We start from the raw sequence: 18,009 nt of genomic DNA on the forward strand, positions 1-18,009 counted from the left end.
GTTTAAATACAATTTGAGACTTTACTGTTAGAGTGTAATTGCACTCACCCTCACGTTTAGAAAAGTGAGCCAGTGATTGCAACATGCAGTTGTGTCCTGTAAAATTGTTCCCAGTGTGTTTTGAGAAGCTTCTGAATTAATGAAAAGGCTTTTAATACTGTGATTAAGGCTTTGCTCCTCAGAATAAGAACAGATCTGCAAAGTTAAGTGTCACCATTCAGAGATTATGCAATTAGAAGCATAAAGCAAAATGAAGCCAATACAGTACTTGAAGAATAGTAAAACTCACCACTGCAAGACTTGTCCTCCTTCCACAGGGAAATCTTTCAGTAATTGCATTACTGTACAGTTTAAGGGTTTGCCTCATAAAAGTAACTTAACTGTTAATTAACATGAGAACATAATACACTTCTTTCCTCAAGAGAACAAAATTTTGCTAATGCAGAAATGTTTCTGATCTAGAGAAAGCCTTTATCAGAATTCTGTGCCTCCCCTCACCTGCATGCTGCCAAGGTAGCTTCCCACTCTCACTTTTACAAGCCTTGTCCAGCTTGCCAACTGCTCATCCAAACTCATCCTGTTCCCTAACAGTTTACAGTAAAGTTTGGCATCACTTGACCTTTTCCCAGCCACACTTGACGACAAACACAGTATTATTTACACCATGATTTGTTCAGACTGTGTTTCTTTAGACAGAGCCTGTTTTCCTCCATGAGTGATTATTTTACTGCATGAAACCACAGTAATATCAATCATTTACAAGACAAGGGATGTGGACAGGCCAGAGCATTCCAACTTCTCTTTCAGTAAAAAGTGGAGTTTCTTCTCATTTCTTGTTCAAGAAGATTCATTGTATGGCATACTGCACCATAGAAGTGCAATAATTTGTGCTCCAGACATACAGGAACAAAAGGCTAAAAAGAAAAAGAATACCACTATCAACTTATGAAAGAGGAACTGGAGTTCTCTCATATGATTATGACTTCTGTTTTTGGCAATCATCCTGTTAGTGGTTAATAAAAAGCAGCCTCTCCTTCTGGCAATCCCATTTAATACTCTGTTTATGCCCTGATAATGATAGCTTGTAGTATATTATTAACAAAATACATATTTTAAATGCAGTTGTGGATTCCCTCAGTATTCCCCTTTTTGACAGAGCAGGCATACGGACTTTTAGAAGACATGAACAGAATCAAGACCTAACTGCTTTAGTGGATGCACAAATTTCTAACAGTTTGTCCAGCAGTCTGAAGGCTTAGATGTTGTTTGAGGCCTCCTTTTTGCATTTGAAAATGCCTGTGCTCACACAATCCACCCTGAGTTCAGAGCACAGCTACCCGAAAAGAGAAAAACTGGGTGTAATAATTGAGAATGGGACACTATTTTTAATGAAAACAGCATGGTAAATTCCTTATTGTACTTTGCTTATGACTCAGTCAGCTGATATTTCAAGGGTGAGCAAGAGGCGCACAGTGAAGATGCAACACAGACGTACACACATACATATGACTTCATACTTCATCCTCAGATAAACACACTGCACACCGCCTGTGACCATCTGTCAGGGCTCAGTACTCCAGCATTTCTGAGGTTTTAAGGCAGGATTCGCAATAGCCAGCAAAAGTGATTAACATGTTCAGTGTGCTGTGTTTCTTTATCTGAAGAAGGCAAAAATTCCTGGAAAAGATGTAATCTTTTCATCAAGGAAAATATGCTGTGAGAGGATATCAGTAAGAAGGGTTCCATTGCTTGGCATCTCTTTTCTTTTATGGGTTTGCTTTGGCAGGGGAGGATGGCACTCAAGGAACTTTAATCCCTTTTAAGAAAAACGTTATTTTTAGAACAAACAAAGCTGGATGCAATTCTTGCCCAGATGAGCTTACAAGGTTAATACTGTTTCATGCGTGTTTAATGTTTCATACTTCCAGACTATAAAGCAGTTTGGCAGCATGACTAAATGGCATTACTCCATTTTGCTAATGAAGAAATTAACCCATAGTGATTACTGAGAGCAAAACTAATAGAAATTGCTTAGAAATCTTCTTTTTTTGTTTTTAATATTAAAGAGCTTTTGATCCAAAAAATGCTGAAATATTAGTGAAATGAAGCATTAAGTAGAGATATACAAGATAATACTGACTGCATTAGGTCCCAAACCCACAGTGGGATGGCTGTATTGGGACAGCAGCACACCCATGCTGTGTGAGAAGGAAGAATTACATTAACCCACCAAAGCTTGAATTCGACTATTTTGACCTCAGGCCCAAGTCAATAGCTGTGCACAGCACAACACTGTGTTGTATAGAAAACCTGACTTACACTGGGAAAATGTGAAGGGTCTCTGAGTTTGTCCCTCCGCAGCATCATCCTGTGCTGCGACAGTGATTGCAGATGGAGACTGGTGCACAAGAAAGCCCAGGTTTTCAGGCTTGAGTGGTGCCATACAGATTTCAGGGGTAGAGATGGTACTTGAAATGTGAGACAGAAGCAGAAGGGATGAACTTTGCTGGTGCATTTCAACCCCTACAGAAACAGCTGTTCTTAGCTGGGTTGCAGGCCACTGTGGAAAGAAGCAAGATGTTTGCAAGCTGCCTCCCAGCATGGAAGCGTTGTCATTTTGGACCAAAAAACCAGCTCAGTTTTCCATAAAGAAAAAATGGGTCACCCCCTGCACATCTTAGTTTTGTCTGAGGTATGTAAGTCTGTTCCCAGGCTGAAAGACAAAATTAACTCTTCTTAGTCAGTTAAATTTCTAGGTGGTACAGCAAATGTCTTGTCACTGTATAAAGGGGCTTCCTTCCTCTTTTCTCTGACTGTACAGTCTTTATGTACTCTCTCCAGAAGATCTTAATAAATATTTGCACAATATTCACAGAAAAGAATAGAGCAACTGTTGTGCAGATGTCACTGGTAGCACAAAGGTTATTTCAGATTAAATCACTGACTGAAAACAGACCAGGAGCCACCACTTCTAAGGCCAGTATCTACTGGCACCTCTACTCCTCTACTCTCAAATGGAAAACCATCACTTAGACTCACATTTTACAAGTCAGACATACACTTATGGGGTTTTCAGAGCAAGATTTTTATTATTATTATAATTTTGGTTTAAATATCCATATCCATATTTTCTTCTGAACAAGCAAACTATATTGGAGAGCATCTGCTTATGCATCTGCATTGGCAATCTCACCTGCAGGATAGGTTAGGGTTTCATCTGCAGCTCTGTGAGGCATTTGCTGACTTTTTTAAGTGAGCTATTCTCCACCTTAAACTCTATTTACATTTTTCATAACACTGGTTTTGATGAGTATTAGCCATGACTGAGTAGGAAAAAACCTGCTCTAGGTGTGTTCTTTTTGTTTTATTCAGCAATGCGTATTTTCCACTTCCTGATGGAGAATCCTAACTGTAGTCTATCTCTCCCAACTGCATCTTTGTTGTAGGAAAGGCAAAGGAATCTTGATATAGATGATGCTCTGTTTGTGTTAATGGTAGCTATTTTTGATGGACTGACACAAAGGAGTTATGACTTTATGCTGATTAATCTGTCCTTTAACTGAAAGAGGACTTAGGTCTACTGGCTTAAAGGGAGAGAGGCCAGTGCACTCTCAACAGAAAGACCAACAGAGACCAGGGGATACTTCAAAATAACATAGGCTCCTATGCTTGTGAAAGAAGAAAGAGCATATGCAATGAACCATTCAGACTATAATCTTTAGTTTCATGCTATCACTGCTATAGATTCAAACACTACTCAAATAAATTCAAATTCATTTTAAAGTGAAGTAGCTAATTACTAATCTGTGATGAAAATACCTATTTGAATGAGATTATATGGACTGCTTCTAAATCAGGAAACATACAGACACTGTTATTCATTCTACAAATATGTACAAATGACTGCACAAACCTCTACACAAAGAGGTTAATGTATAAAGACAGGAATCAAAAATGGTAAAATGTGAATTCAACATGTTCTACGAACTGTCCCACAGCTGAAAATTTTGGCTATCATCTTGCCTTCTTATTTCATTGTATTCCAGCCTGATGAGATATTCTCTAAGTGCTGTCTAAGAAAAGACATTTTTCAGCTGGACATCATTCATTTAAGATTTCCTGATAGCTTCTGTGTCATTTCTCAGCATAAGAACCTCAATGCTATGATGTTTTTCTATTTTACAGTTATATTGAGATGAGGCTATATTAATGATATAGCTGTTTTTTGTTTTGTTTTGATTTGTTTTTTCCATCTGAAATGTGCATTTTTATGACAAATATTAGCTTCTAAATATATATATATATATATATATTTTTTTTTTTTTTTTTTCCTGGCAAGTGTCTGAATTACTTGGGGTGAAGTGTTCTGGTGTCACAAGTGAACACCCAAGGTCAGGTAGTTCAGGTAGTTGAATAGCACACGTTGTCACGGAGAATTTAGTTTCTCGGCATATGACCATGAAAACAACATGAGCATCCTTAAAGAAAACAATGGACACAGTTGTATGGGTAAGATAAATCAAGGAAATAAGCGTTTTCAGAATCTTAAAGACAGACGCTGAAATAAATATTTCAAGTGCATGCCATTGAACAAATTAGAACCACAAAGACATTAAATTTAAGTAATGTGAGTAGATTTCCTATCCAGCAGTTCGAGAAAATCAATGAAAGAATTTCCCATTGTATCTACACCTGCACTTCTTACAAAAAAGTACAGCTAACCACTATGTTCCAGAGACCAGAGTGGTTATATTCCATATAACCACTATATAGCCAGAGAAGCAGCAGCAGCCCCACTGTCTTAAACAACACTAAGGAATCTGTTCGGCCAATTAACTAGCCTAATTTCAGGTGGTGTGCTTAAGAGGTAACTTTACCAAATCAAATATGAGGCTTTAAACACACATTACCTATACTATTTATAAAATGACCTGGACGACATGCAGGCATGACATCCTTCTTCAAAGAAAGGACCATTTTGTAGCAGTAAAAAAAAAAAAAAAAAAAAAAAAAAAAAAAAAAAAGTCATCAAAGGAAAGAATAAGAGGATTAAAAGGTAAATGAAAGCCCAAGAAAATAACCCTTCTGTGTGCAACTACTTGCCTGAGTGCTGTGACCTATAGCTCCTTCAGAGCATTTGCGCTCAGAGGCGGGTCTGTATTACTAGCCAACCATTCACTTCACGAAGATGTTATTTCCACTGAGACAAAGAAGTATATACATTAGCAACAAATGATCTTGAAGGAAACTCTTAAAAGTGAATATTATTTCAGTAGGTTACACTGAAATACAAATATTAATTTACTGTTTCATTTTTTTTCTTTTTTTCTTTTTCTTTTCTTTTTGGCACATTGACAGTAATCTTCAATGGCCATGACAGAGTTCAGAGTAAAGATTGATTGCTATAAGATAGTTATTCCTTCCCAAAACCAACAAGATTACTTCTTTATCCCTGCTGCCTCCTCAACTGTAATTAGAGAAGCAGGAACTTCATACCATAGCAGTTGAACTAAACTACCACAAATCTTTTAATTGAAAGTAAATGACGGAAAGATAGCAAATGAGCAAGAAAAACTGAAAAAAACACAGCTTCCTTATGTCCCTACACAGTACCTATCAATCCACACATCATCAGTAAATTCAGCAGTATTAATTACATTTATAAATTCCATTTATATGGAATACTGAGCCCTTGAAGAGAGGGTTGAATTCTTGACTTGTACCCTATCCCCCAAAACTTTCTTCACTTAAAGGGTGAGGGGGGTTGATAAGTGCCTCAGGAAGGCATTGATTGCTCCCGAGTGCAGGCAGAAAATAACGTCACCTGTCAATGCCATTTTCCATTTTACAAGAGCCGAGCATCTTCTACGTCTGGTGGGTAGCTGCTCGTGGCAAGTGACAGTTGCACGGTGCTCTTGGGTCTCTGCCAGAGCCCAGGGCACTAGAAGGAAAGAGCCACTGCCACCTTATGTCCTTCCATGGAGTGCTTCTGCCAAGCACATATGGGATTCAGAGGTCAGGACACCGTGCCATGTGCTTTGAATACATGTGGCACTTCCCAGAGGAAGCCTGCTTTATCCAGACCAGCCTCCTCTCTGTCTAGTTTGCAATCAACCCATTAGTCAACAAGATAGAAGTGTTGCCCCTTCCTGCCTCAGGGGATGGGTCATATAACCCAAAAGCTGTTTATGGTGTAGTTCCAGCCTCTCTTTGCTATGGCCTCTCTTCCCTTGGAGGAAAGCACTGAAAACACCCACACACTGTCTTCACATGTTTTCTGCTTTGTAAATATTATATGTATATACTTCATATACATAACTATATTAAAATAAACATTAAGATTGCCTCAAAAAATATTGGATCATTTCTTTGGAAATATTCTTTTTTCTAAGGTGATTTTTTATGTATATATGCATACATATGTATATACACACATATATCTTTATATTAAAATGCTTTTAAATCAAAACTGCCTATATTAAACAGTAAAGTATTGTATGAATCAGACTGCAGCCTGTGTCAGATTTTAGTATTACTCAAGTTTCATGGCGTAATTATTATTTTATAATTAACATGACACTAGAAAATGGAGTTGTATTGTTTTGTTTTGTTTAACTTGTATTTTTAAACTTAAGCCACTTCTTTGGCCCTCCTAATTATTATGTTTTGAAGTTAGCCGGCTCTATCTCTGATCTTTTAAAATTACTTGTATGTGTGTTCTTATTTCCTTTTTCATTCACTAATCCTTTAGATTTAATTAAAAGATGTATTTATTTAGCCTTAAAGTAGCCAAAGACAATAATTGTTTCTATGCTGTTTGCATTAGGGAAACATGACTTATGCCACCGCCACAGAACGTTTAATTTTATGGGGGAAAAAAAAAAACAAAAAACTAAATACATATAAATAAATATATATATAAATAAATATAAATATATAAACATTAAACAATTCAAATAACTACTGTAGCAAAAACAAAATAAAATGAAACATATGATTCATAACTCATAAGGCAAGAAGAGACCACTGTAGTGACTTTGATTGGTCTCCTGTATGACACAGCTCAAGGGGCATTCCTAAATTAAATCTAGTTGGAATAAATATTAAAGTATAATATTTTTATACAAAATTCTAGTGATGAAAAATTCACCACAACACATGTCAGGGTGGTCCAGTGATTAATTGCCTTCACTGTGAAAACCCATGACTCATTTCTGCACCGATTTTATCTATGGTTGACCTCAGCATAAAATGTAAAATAAAAATCTTTAGTCACAGACATCTAAAAAAAGCAAGAGGTGATTGCTTTTTGTGGAAATAACTGATATACACTGCTTCATCCTGCAGAATCTGACATAATTTTAAAGTATTCTACTAAAATGTGCAAAAAGATGTGAATTTGGAGACTAAGTTTTTTTGTTCTGCTTTGTAAGTGCTCTTTTTACATGTGGTCAACAGCTTTACCACAGTTATGCTTAACACACTGCATTTGCTGTCTCAAAGCCACGGATGCAACCTTAGATGTCCCTGTAAGACATACCTGCAGGCGTACACAGTAGCTTCGAGTAACCCTGATGTCCCCATTCATATAGTCCTCTTTCCAGCAAGAAGGAACCATGACCCCAGAGCCACATCTCCTCTGTAACAGAAGCAAAAAAGCCATGCAGCAATGCATCACCCATAGGTGCTGCCCTGCAGCCACCCTGCTTCTGTCCCTGCCTGCTGGAGACAGCATGTGGGGTGACGGAAGGAGGATGTGTGCTTCTAGGGGCAGCCTCTGCTGCTGCCCACCCTATCTCAATTACCAGTGGTAAGTGCAATCAGTCCTTCAGACTGGCTTTCTCATTAGCACCATGTTAAAGCTGAGCGCCACCACAGGATGAGTTCAAACTAGAGAATTAGCCCGTTAGTCCACAGGTTGTCCTATCCTTTGTATTGGTATCTTTTATTGAAAACAAATAAATCATGGCAGACTGGTAAGGGAGTACTGTACCACTTCAGAGATGAGATGCCTACTCAAATTTCACAATAAATGTAACTCTGATACAATTAGACCTTAATTTATATCACTTAGAATTGGAAACTCATCTCTAAAGTCATTATGGAAGTACAGTGTTGAGGTAATGCACAACAATAATACATTGTGACATTGTTATTGAAAACTCATATTTTATATGCATGAAGAAATACCTAATTCAAAATATATACATCAGTTTTCTAGTCTGCAAATTTAAGATGCATCTTTCTGAAAGTGCTAGTACTCTGACACTATACAAATCTAATTTGTGATGTGATCTGATTGGGTCTAATAAAATCATGTGGGTAAATGCACAGTGGCTCCAGTGTATCTGTAATCCTTAATGTTGAAAGATATTAAATATATAGACTATGATCTGAAACTTTTGAGAGCTTGTTACACACAGAACATTCTCAATCCTATATCTTAATAAAAAAGTATTTAATGTTCTAACTGCTGTAAATGATAACGGAACAGTAAAGACTCTTTACATTTCACTGTCAAAACAAAATTAGTAGTAGTGGTAGGAATAGTAGTAGCAGTAGTAGTAGCAGTCATAGTAGTAGTGTTGTTGTTATTGTTGCTGTTATTATTATTATTACTATTATTATTATTAAATGCTAGGACTCCTGTCAGAACAGCCTGACTTTTCAAGCATCATTTTAACTTTTAAATATGACTAATATTTTTATAACATAAGCATGTAATTAATTGCTTTCATACACTGGAGCACCTAAAAAAGGTACAGGCTGAACACTTTGGCTTCTAAAGCTTAAGCTTCACTCTAAGTAAAGCAAAAATGCTCTTTTATTATTATTATTGTTTCAGTAAAACTTCATTATCGTCAATATAAGCAAAATAACATTGTCTTTGGTTGCCTAGAAACCTTCCCTTTGACCTGCAGACCTGATATTACATCAGTGAAAACGGAAACTTTGCCCCTCGTTTCCGCTAGAACCCCTCGCAGCAGCAGCAGCGGCAGCCGCAGCCGCCGTGAAATGGCTGCGTTGCCTCCTGCGGGCGCAGAAGGGCCTCTAGCGGCCAAGTCCTAACCCCGGGGAGGCGGAGGTGCCACTGTTCGGTGGCGCAGAGAAAAAGCGAGAAATTCGGCAGTGCTTGGATATACATTTCCCTCGTTTAGATGCACAGCTTGTGCATACCTGCAGCGCAGGAAATTGAGCTGTTTTTTATGCTAGATTCGGTCTAGATAAATCTTTGCTCCAAGGGCAGCTCTCCCATACTACAATTACATATCAATTGAGATCTCAAATTCCTGCGCCTTTTAATATTCACTGCATAAACAGTAAAAATACCTAGAAGAGCCATTCAGGGAAATTCCATTTCACAGTGTGCAAAAGAAAACTTTTTGTTCAAATCTTGCTGTGTTCTTTTACAGTTATACCCTAAACAGAAGTCCAGTATATTTTTTATTAGTATGGACAAAGAGTTTGCTGAAGATTTTTTTTATTTTTTTTTTCCCTAAGGAACAACCATCACAATGGGTAATTTTAAAATAAACCTTTTTATGCTTTATTTTTTACAAATTTACCTTAAAAAATGTGAATGGAATTTGAGCAAAGACAGTGCTACCCTCCTAAACATGCTAGCAGTGTGTAGCAGTAGATCACAGGAATTTGATTATTCAGCTTACTTAGTGGCTATAGAACTTTGAAGGCTAGAGAGGACAAACCTGACACTGAAAGTCTCAGTTTTTTGACAGCAGATCATTTCAGCAGCAGGATACAATTAATGTGCTTACTACATTGCCCTAAACGCTTGTGATACCTGCCCAGCACCGAAAGGCCATTTGTTTTCTGCCGGGTTTCCAAAACTCTTGGGGTTCCTTCCAACAATTTGTAAAATGCTGTTACACCACTGAAATATTTATAGGTGGAATCAATGGCTCAAATGCAGGTGCTGCTACATGGATTCATACCATTGCCATTCCATTCAATTAAGCTATTTTTCCCCATTTAAATAAAGCTGGCATTTTCTTTTCAGCTTGCACCTTATCTTATATTACACATTGCCTTAGTTCTCATCAGTCTGCCAGAGAATTAACACCAGCCTTGGTGAAAGTGGGCAAAGCTTTAAAAATATGTTTGACTCTATGGTGAGGAGCATCCTTAGTTCTCATACACCTACATGAGTATTATCCTACTGATACATTGTTCTTAATGCCAGCACCTTTCAGGACTGAACCTTCTAGTTGTGCTTGGTGCCTAATGCACAAGGAATATGAATATAGTAAAATACAACAGCCTTCTACCCTCTGATTGTAGTATGTTGGGAGTAGTGGTTTTACTTGAAATAGAAAATAAATAAATAAATAAATAAATAAATACGATTTTATTTTTTTTTAACTGCCCATGGTAGTATGGTTTATTTTGTATAGATTAATGAAGCAATTCAGGAACAATTTACTGGTCTGAGATGGTTTTCCCAATAATCATACACTCCTGGTGTATATGTCAATCAGCTTAAAATTGCCCAGGCCACCTTAAATAAAGAACACCCACAGAACCGGGAGTAACTCATGTACATTTAAAAATTACAGAAAAAACACTTCACAGTCTTTCACTGACACCCAGTGGTCAAACACAGAGGTTTTTGTGGGAAGCAGAAGAAACGCTGCAGTGAACAATCACAGGCTCAAGACAGCTCAGCGGAGAGCATTTATTTTGCTGTACAAACAGTTGTTTGCTTAACAGGATAAGAGTACATATGAAACTTTAAGTTATGCTTGCAAAATCAGCAGGTCAAGTTCTGTGCTTAGCTCCACTTGCACAATAGCTGGTGGAGTAGTAGGAATTACACACATAACCAGGGGAAGACTCTAGTCCTAGGAGAGGATGTGGTTTTTCCAGGCTCGCTCCTTTTTTCTTGGCCCGCACTACCAGGAATTAACAACCCTCCACTAAAAAGGATACAGAAAACCCTGAAACAAAAACAGAAAAAAGAAACAACTTAGAGTGTGATTATTGTTCAAGATTTCTGACTAGCTTTTGTTTATATACTGCAGAACCACACTTCCATTCAAGAATGCCATTGCTGGCCTTTTCCTGCATGATAAAGTACGATAGCGCTGATCAGCTCAGATTCTGTCTTGTGCAAACATTACAGCTGCCTCTGATATTAAACAGAGCTGGACATTAACACACCAACAAATGTGAGTTATTCTGACCCCCCAGCTCATCCCTGAGCTCCTGCTAAACAATCGGCCTCAAACGTTCCTCAGACTCCCTCTCCCTCAGCTGTGGCTTTCCTCACAGGGCCAGCACTGGGTAGGTTGGTCCATCCCCAGGTGCCATCACGCAGCTGGTGACGGGCAACCAGCTTGATGGAGGAGAAAGGAGAGAGAGCAAGAGCATCCCTTCCTCCCTGAAATCTCTGAAGGAGGGTGCTACTACACAAAACAGAGAGCTCCCCCAAGCAAACACAGTCAAGCACAATGTTAACTGTATGTTCTGTGCAGAGATGTAACATCAGCAACACGTCATCTTATCTATTGACAGCTCTGGCCAGTAGGCAACAAAAAAGTGTGGGGTGTCAGACTGATGCCAAAGCCTCTGAAATGCACCTTTGATGAAACTGTCTGGTGAAAAGATAACAAAGATAGACTCCTGTCAGTACAGAGACCCAATGAATGATGGGTACAGACACACAGAATGATACTGAAGAACAGTAGAGCTAAATAAATAAACAAAACCAACAAACAAACAAAAAGACAACAATAAACTATTATCAATTCCTGTTGTAAAAACAGAGCTTTGGTCCCCACTACCGTTAAACTCTTATGTTTAACTTCAGCTTGAAATTGCAAAAGCAGTTGCTTAATCACTTAGCACACTTTGCAAGGGGCTATGGCTAGCCCCCCTCTTTTATGTCATTCCTCATGCTTTCAGTTCCATTATTGCCACTGGATGTTACTATCAACAGGACGGGACAGGAAAAGTAGGCAGGTACATGGGGATGAGGTACCTCCACAGGACCCTGGGAACAGAGCTGGCTGCTGTCCCTGCCATTCAGGGCAGTTACGTGTGACAAGTCAGTTTAGGAATCAAGGTCAGCTTCATTTAGTAGCAGTGATGGCTGCTTCTTATACTCCTCCAACAGCGACAGGACCTGTGAGCCTAACTTTCCAGGTCTCATTTTCTTCCTGTTTTCCCCTTCCCCACTGCTTCCTATTCCATGAGAAGCACGATTCTGAATTTTTGTCTTTGTATAACAACATTTATTTTTGCCTCTGTTACTGACAAGCCTTGTGCCAGTGTGACAATACCCTGTCACAGTTCCTCAAGACAGCAAGAGCAAGAGGCATCAGAAAGTAGAGGTGACAACATCTGCAGCAGATGTGAACTTGGCAATCACTCAGTCAAGCTGCCAGCAGGCTGGGAACCAGCACACAGATACAGCAATACGTGAATCAACTGACAAAAGTCAGTTCTCCTATTTTTTTAAATGAAATGGTAGACCAGCAAAACCACTTTGCACTTGAAGTGTTTTGTCTTCAGACTATCCTTTTAAATGTTGATTTTATGGTGCCTGTTACATGAAGAAACAAGAAGGCAAAGTTATAATGCAAATATAGCAACCACATTGCTCTGTTACTAACACAGTATGTTATATAAACTTATCCTTTGTGTATCTTTCCAGAATAAAGATCACATAAGTCAGTTTTGGCTTGAACTCCAAATAGGGAACATTGTGGATTCCAAAAACTTTCTATTGCATCAGAAATGGAAGTGGCACCACTTCTAATTACGTCAAACACAGATTCATATGGCAAATCTCTGCTGAGATTTCTCTTCCTGCTTCTCTAGCCAAACTACAATATACATACATGAAGAAAAGACTAAACAGAGGACTGATAGCATAGTACATAAATTATGAAAGTTTAATGCAACTTGATTTACCGTTTATGCTCTTGCTTTAACATTTGATATATTTTAGGACTCAGGACTCCTGTTGTAGTTTTCTATAATAAAGCAATGTATACTAAGGCCTGCTTCCCATTAGTGACTGTTTTACTGAACTAAAAGATCAAAAACAGCATCAGGTTTTGCTTTCAGGCATTTGAGACTGCTATAATTCATCACTTGCCCATCTCCATTTGAAGCAGGCACACATCATCTAAGGACTGGGAACTTTTAGAATAAATTATGTATTCTTCAAAACACATAAGTGAATTTATATTCAGTGTGCAACTACTAGACATAAAGACTTCCTTTAACAGAGCAGGAGATAGTGACCATCATCCTTCTACATCCTTCACTGTGTTATTCTTTTGTGCTTAAAGGATCTACATGCTTTCATCTAACTACAAGTGGTAGACTTTTAGCAGCTTTGTTGAGACCGTGTACAAAACTGAGGTGTAAAGTTTTGTGCAAAACTTTGCAACAAAATCTCTACCACAGCTAAAATATTTGAAATCAACCAAAGATGCAGCAGTATAATTTTGCCAAAAAGATTCTAAAAGGAAGGTGGATTTATTATTATTTCAATGAGAATGATATTGGATGGTGTTTGGGTTATTTATGTGGTATTTCTATATAAGTAAGGAAAGATTGTTGAGAAAAGGTACACAGAAAAAAGTCGTATCAGTTTTGCTAGAGTGTTTTTAACAGGGTTCATAAAAGAAAACTCCTGAAATACCAAGAGTTGCATTTGTATTAAATGTTGAAAGATGGAGGTAGATTTATATTTAGGTGTTTTGTTTGTTTGTTTGTTTGTTTGTTTGTTTTTAAATGTCACTGCCTATTTATGTCTTACAGAGCCTAGGAACGAAGAGTCAGATGTTATGGGCTTGGATGTAGGAGTTATAGAGAAAGTTCCTCAGGTTTTCCTTATGGAAGGAGTCAGAGATACTCTTTTCCAGAAAAATATGCTTCAAATTTATTCATAAGCTTTAAAAATTCCAGCCATTATTTTCTGCTACACTACTAAAATGTCTCTGAAGAGGTAAACCAAACCAGTTTCTTCTCCTGTTCCTATTCTCATTATGTTCTGAAATACTAAATATTCTATTTTCTTGTGTTGCTTAGATTGACGTAAAGTTCAGTCTTTCCAACTGCATCTCAGAACACAGGGAATTATTATTTTTTTTTTTCCCCTGAAATGAAAACCTTCAGCATTGCTCACTTGTTTGTCTTGCCCTTTATAAAAGACTAATGAGATAAGTGAGTGATGGAGTTTGGCTGCTGTTCAGCTGAACTCGGGGACAGAGAGAGAGAGAGAAACAGAGAGAGAGAGACAGAGAGACAGAGAGAGAGAGAGAGAGAGTTGTTCCCAAGTGAAGGAAGTTCCAAAGTGAAAGGAGAAGAGTTCCCAAATGAAAGGAGGAGAAAGTGCTCTTACATTGTACAAATACTCATCATTAGTTTTTTTTCCTATCAGCAGTTGAATCCAAAAGCTGTTTTATCCAGGAAATCCTGGAATAATGAGCCTCTTTCACACTTTCTTTTGACAAACCAAATTTCATGTAAATAATTATGGTCATCTTCAAGAAAATGAGGCCTCTAAGAGAGGTGTTGCTGTTCTATAGGATAGGTCCCAACATCCCAGCTCTCTCAGTCTGTAATTTCAGGTGAAGTTAGAGAAAAACTTCACCTGCATCCTCAGAAATGTCATTGAGAAGCTGTAACAATCTTTCAGTGAATACTTTTCTTATTTCCTTTGTATCCAGAGTTAGTTAACCTGCATGATGGCTCACAAGCATCCCCTGTTATCCACTGTCATGACAACTACCGATTTCAGTGGCACACGTTCCGTTTTGCTCACATACTTTTGAGGCTGGTATTCTCAAGTATTCTCACTTTAAAAGCTACATGGGCAAAATTACTAAGGAAGAAAGACTTCATACAAAGCTATTGTGTTATAAGTCTAAAGCACAGACACATTTTGGCAAGCCAAGTGTTCCGGCTTGCTATCTAAGTAGGCCACATTTTAAAAGATTATCTTGAATATTTACAAAGGGCATCTAGATATAAGTGAATAAACTCCAATTTCTGGAAGAAAAAAAAAAAAAAAAACAAAACACGCAATGCTGACCACATGAATTTGGAATATGGCCAAAGACCTAAATGTCATGTTGCTCTCACTAGTCTGTAACCATCTGACCTTTATGAATGCTGGGACAGCATAACCTTAGCAAGTCAATGGAGCTCTGCCAGTTCCTAACATATCTGGCCCTTAGAATACTTTTATTCTCTCACAACCACGGAGAAATTCAAGAACTTACTCCATGTGATTTGACAAGAGGGAGGAAAAAATAAACATTTAAGTTTTCAGAGCATCAAATCAAAGTACTCTTCAGACTGAAATTCAACACGAGTGTTTGATCTGGACAAATCTAGGCTGTGCGTGAGGTCACACTGTAAAGACTTGCAGCACATTTTTGAGCCCAATCATTCTAAAGGAACCTAAATAAGGATAATTCACAGGTTCCTGTGTGGCCCATCTTTTTTCATCGCCAATCAGATGAAGTCTTTAGATCTGGCCATAGGGGACATTAACATCAGGGTGCCAAAGAACATGTTTGAAGGAAACATATCCCTGTGCTGTACAGAACTGCATGCACTCAATGAACCGTTATCCAGTAAACATCTGTTTACCTTTCACCCATCCTTTCTGAGTCACTTATTCCTGGTCTCTATGAACTAATCTCTATAATCACATTTCTTTAAATCTCATTCAAAATACTAGAAGTGTTTATATTGGTTATGTGAGCAGTAACAGGACATAATCAAATCTACTAAAGGGTTCATCTGCAGCCTGGTTTGAGCTAGAACAGGAGACCACCAAGAAAAAAGCCAGAATCCTTCAGGAAGCAATGTATGTGATTTGATAGCTTAGCTGTGTCTCACTTTTACTGATATCTCTCTCTGGAAGCTTGGCCTAAGAGAACAAGAAGCTAAAATAGTAATATCTATCTTCTGTTACACTGCCTCCTAATGTGGAGTAGTGGGGCTGAAAAGGGAAGCATTAAGTTCAGCTCCTTAATAGCAATATTTGGACTCTGAGCTGTTTCATTACTCTGAGTACATGAGAGCTTCTGGATTTTCTTGCATAGCTGTTAGCCTGTAGCTAATTAGCACTAACACAAGTCAAACTCAATTTTAGTCCTGGTATGTATTGCTCTGCATAGCTGACCTGCAAAATAGGCTTCCAGATCCCAATATATGTTTTATAAATCATGACAATTCTGTGGAGTTATTTTTTATTTGCATAGTATTTCAAGCAATATACATAAACATTTGTAAATTATATGGAGGAATGTCATGTTGTACGCTCTTTAACTATCCAATAGATGAAATGCCACAGAAAAATTCTGGTCTACATGATGCTAAGGACAGAAGACTAACAATATACAATGAGATCAATAATTGGTCTCTGAAGACTTTAATTCCAGCGAGGATGTTAAGAGAGAGTACTAGAGAAATTAATTTTCATACCTGAACTCTCATAAAGAAATTGTGAATTCCTGTCATCATTTTAATTTGGCAACTTAAAATTCCAAAACGCTAATGAGAGAAGCTGGAAAGTGAAACATTCCCTTCCATATTGATCACGAGACATTATCCGTCCTGTATTAACCATTTATTACAGAGTATGGGACACTTCTAACTCATACTCTACAGGATACAGAGTCTAAGAGTTTTCTACTAATTAAGAAGAATAACAGAGAAAAAAATCACCCAAATGATAAAAGCCAGGTCTCAAGAAATAGATACTGAGGAAGAAACGGGGCAAATGCTGTTCTGAGTAATACCAGTATTTGAAGCTTGGAAAATCCACTAAATTTTGTTGGAGGTACACAGATCTCAGCATTTGGGAAAAGTTGGGAGTATTTCTTCATTAAATATCATTGTTATTTATTATTATACATAATCATATTTTGCACAAATCCAGAGTGTAGGATATAAACTACTTAATGACAAGTGGGAAATTAATCATATGAGGTTTTTCTACTGGACCTCCAAATAGCAGCTGATTTCTGGTTCCTGTCAGAATTTTTGTGAGGGAATAAAACAAAACAAAATAAAACACTATACAGTATACTGAACTGTAATTAAGTTTTCAGAATGCCCTGAGAAATTCAGTCTACAGCTGTTTTTAATTTAACATAATCTTAATCAGGTTGTCAGTCCATCTTCATATGATGCCAGTAGTGAATTTGAGTTCAACTCCTCTATTGTATTTGAAATTGTTTCTAATGGCACCCATGTATCCAAGTTGGGATGATGCAGACTGAATGGGTGACTTTTACATAGGTGATAACCTGGCTGACTTTTCAGTCTCAAAGGATGACAGCTGGAGGCCAGTGAACCCTGATTGGAGGCCAGTTATCAGTGGAGTTCCTCCAGGACTTTTTGTTGGGATCCGCCTTATTTAATATATCTATCAGTGACCTGAAGGAGAAGATGGAGCACACACTTACCAAGTCTAGGACAACACCAAACCAGAAAATGCAACTGATAGGCCTAATGAAAGGGATGCTACTCAGAAGCACTCCAGGAATGGGCCAAGGGGAACATCATGAAATTCAACAACAGGAAGTGTGAATTTCTGCACCTGGGATGGATTGACAGTGCAGCCAGTGCAGCCAAGTAAAGTCTGCAGATAGAATGTCTGAATAGCTTAGCTCTGCTGAGAAGAACCTGAGGGTCCTGCACACACTCTGTGTCCTGGATGTGTTGAAGACTAGCAGCTAGGCTGTTTCAACAAGACCACAGCTAGGAGATTGAGGGAATAATTATTGGATTCACCAGAATTCAAAAGAAAGGCACAAAAAAAGAAAAAAAAAAAAAGAGCAAGGTCACGGAGGACCACCAAGATAGTCAAAGACTGAAGCTCTTTCCCTGTGAAGGGAAGCTGGGGGGGGTTGTCCTGAAGAAGAGATGGATTTGTATCTACAGGATAAAACCAGGCTTATTACTTATTGCCAGGCTTATTACCTTGGCTTCTGTACCCTCACTATCATAATCACTATG

The 18,009-nt window shown here is 38.0% G+C and overlaps 2 long non-coding RNA genes across 3 annotated transcripts in view; both read right to left on the bottom strand.

Moving 5' to 3' along the window:
* LOC308181699 overlaps positions 1-488 on the bottom strand; it is a 38,387-nt gene extending 37,899 nt beyond the window's left edge. For both annotated transcript variants that reach the window (XR_013941550.1, XR_013941551.1), the window contains exon 1: positions 290-488. This is a non-coding gene — a long non-coding RNA (uncharacterized lncRNA). The remainder of the gene's footprint in view (positions 1-289) is intronic.
* Positions 489-770: 282 nt separating this feature from the next.
* Positions 771-10,283, bottom strand: LOC308181719. Its single transcript, XR_013941560.1, has 3 exons — positions 8,924-10,283; positions 7,541-7,639; positions 771-914 (listed from the first exon to the last, which is right to left on the bottom strand). It is a non-coding gene; the product is annotated as an uncharacterized lncRNA (long non-coding RNA).
* Positions 10,284-18,009: the final 7,726 nt, after the last annotated feature.

Source organism: Anser brachyrhynchus (genome assembly GCF_964034855.1).
Source record: "Anser brachyrhynchus genome assembly, chromosome: 1".
In the NCBI taxonomy this organism is placed as follows: Eukaryota; Metazoa; Chordata; class Aves; order Anseriformes; family Anatidae; genus Anser; species Anser brachyrhynchus.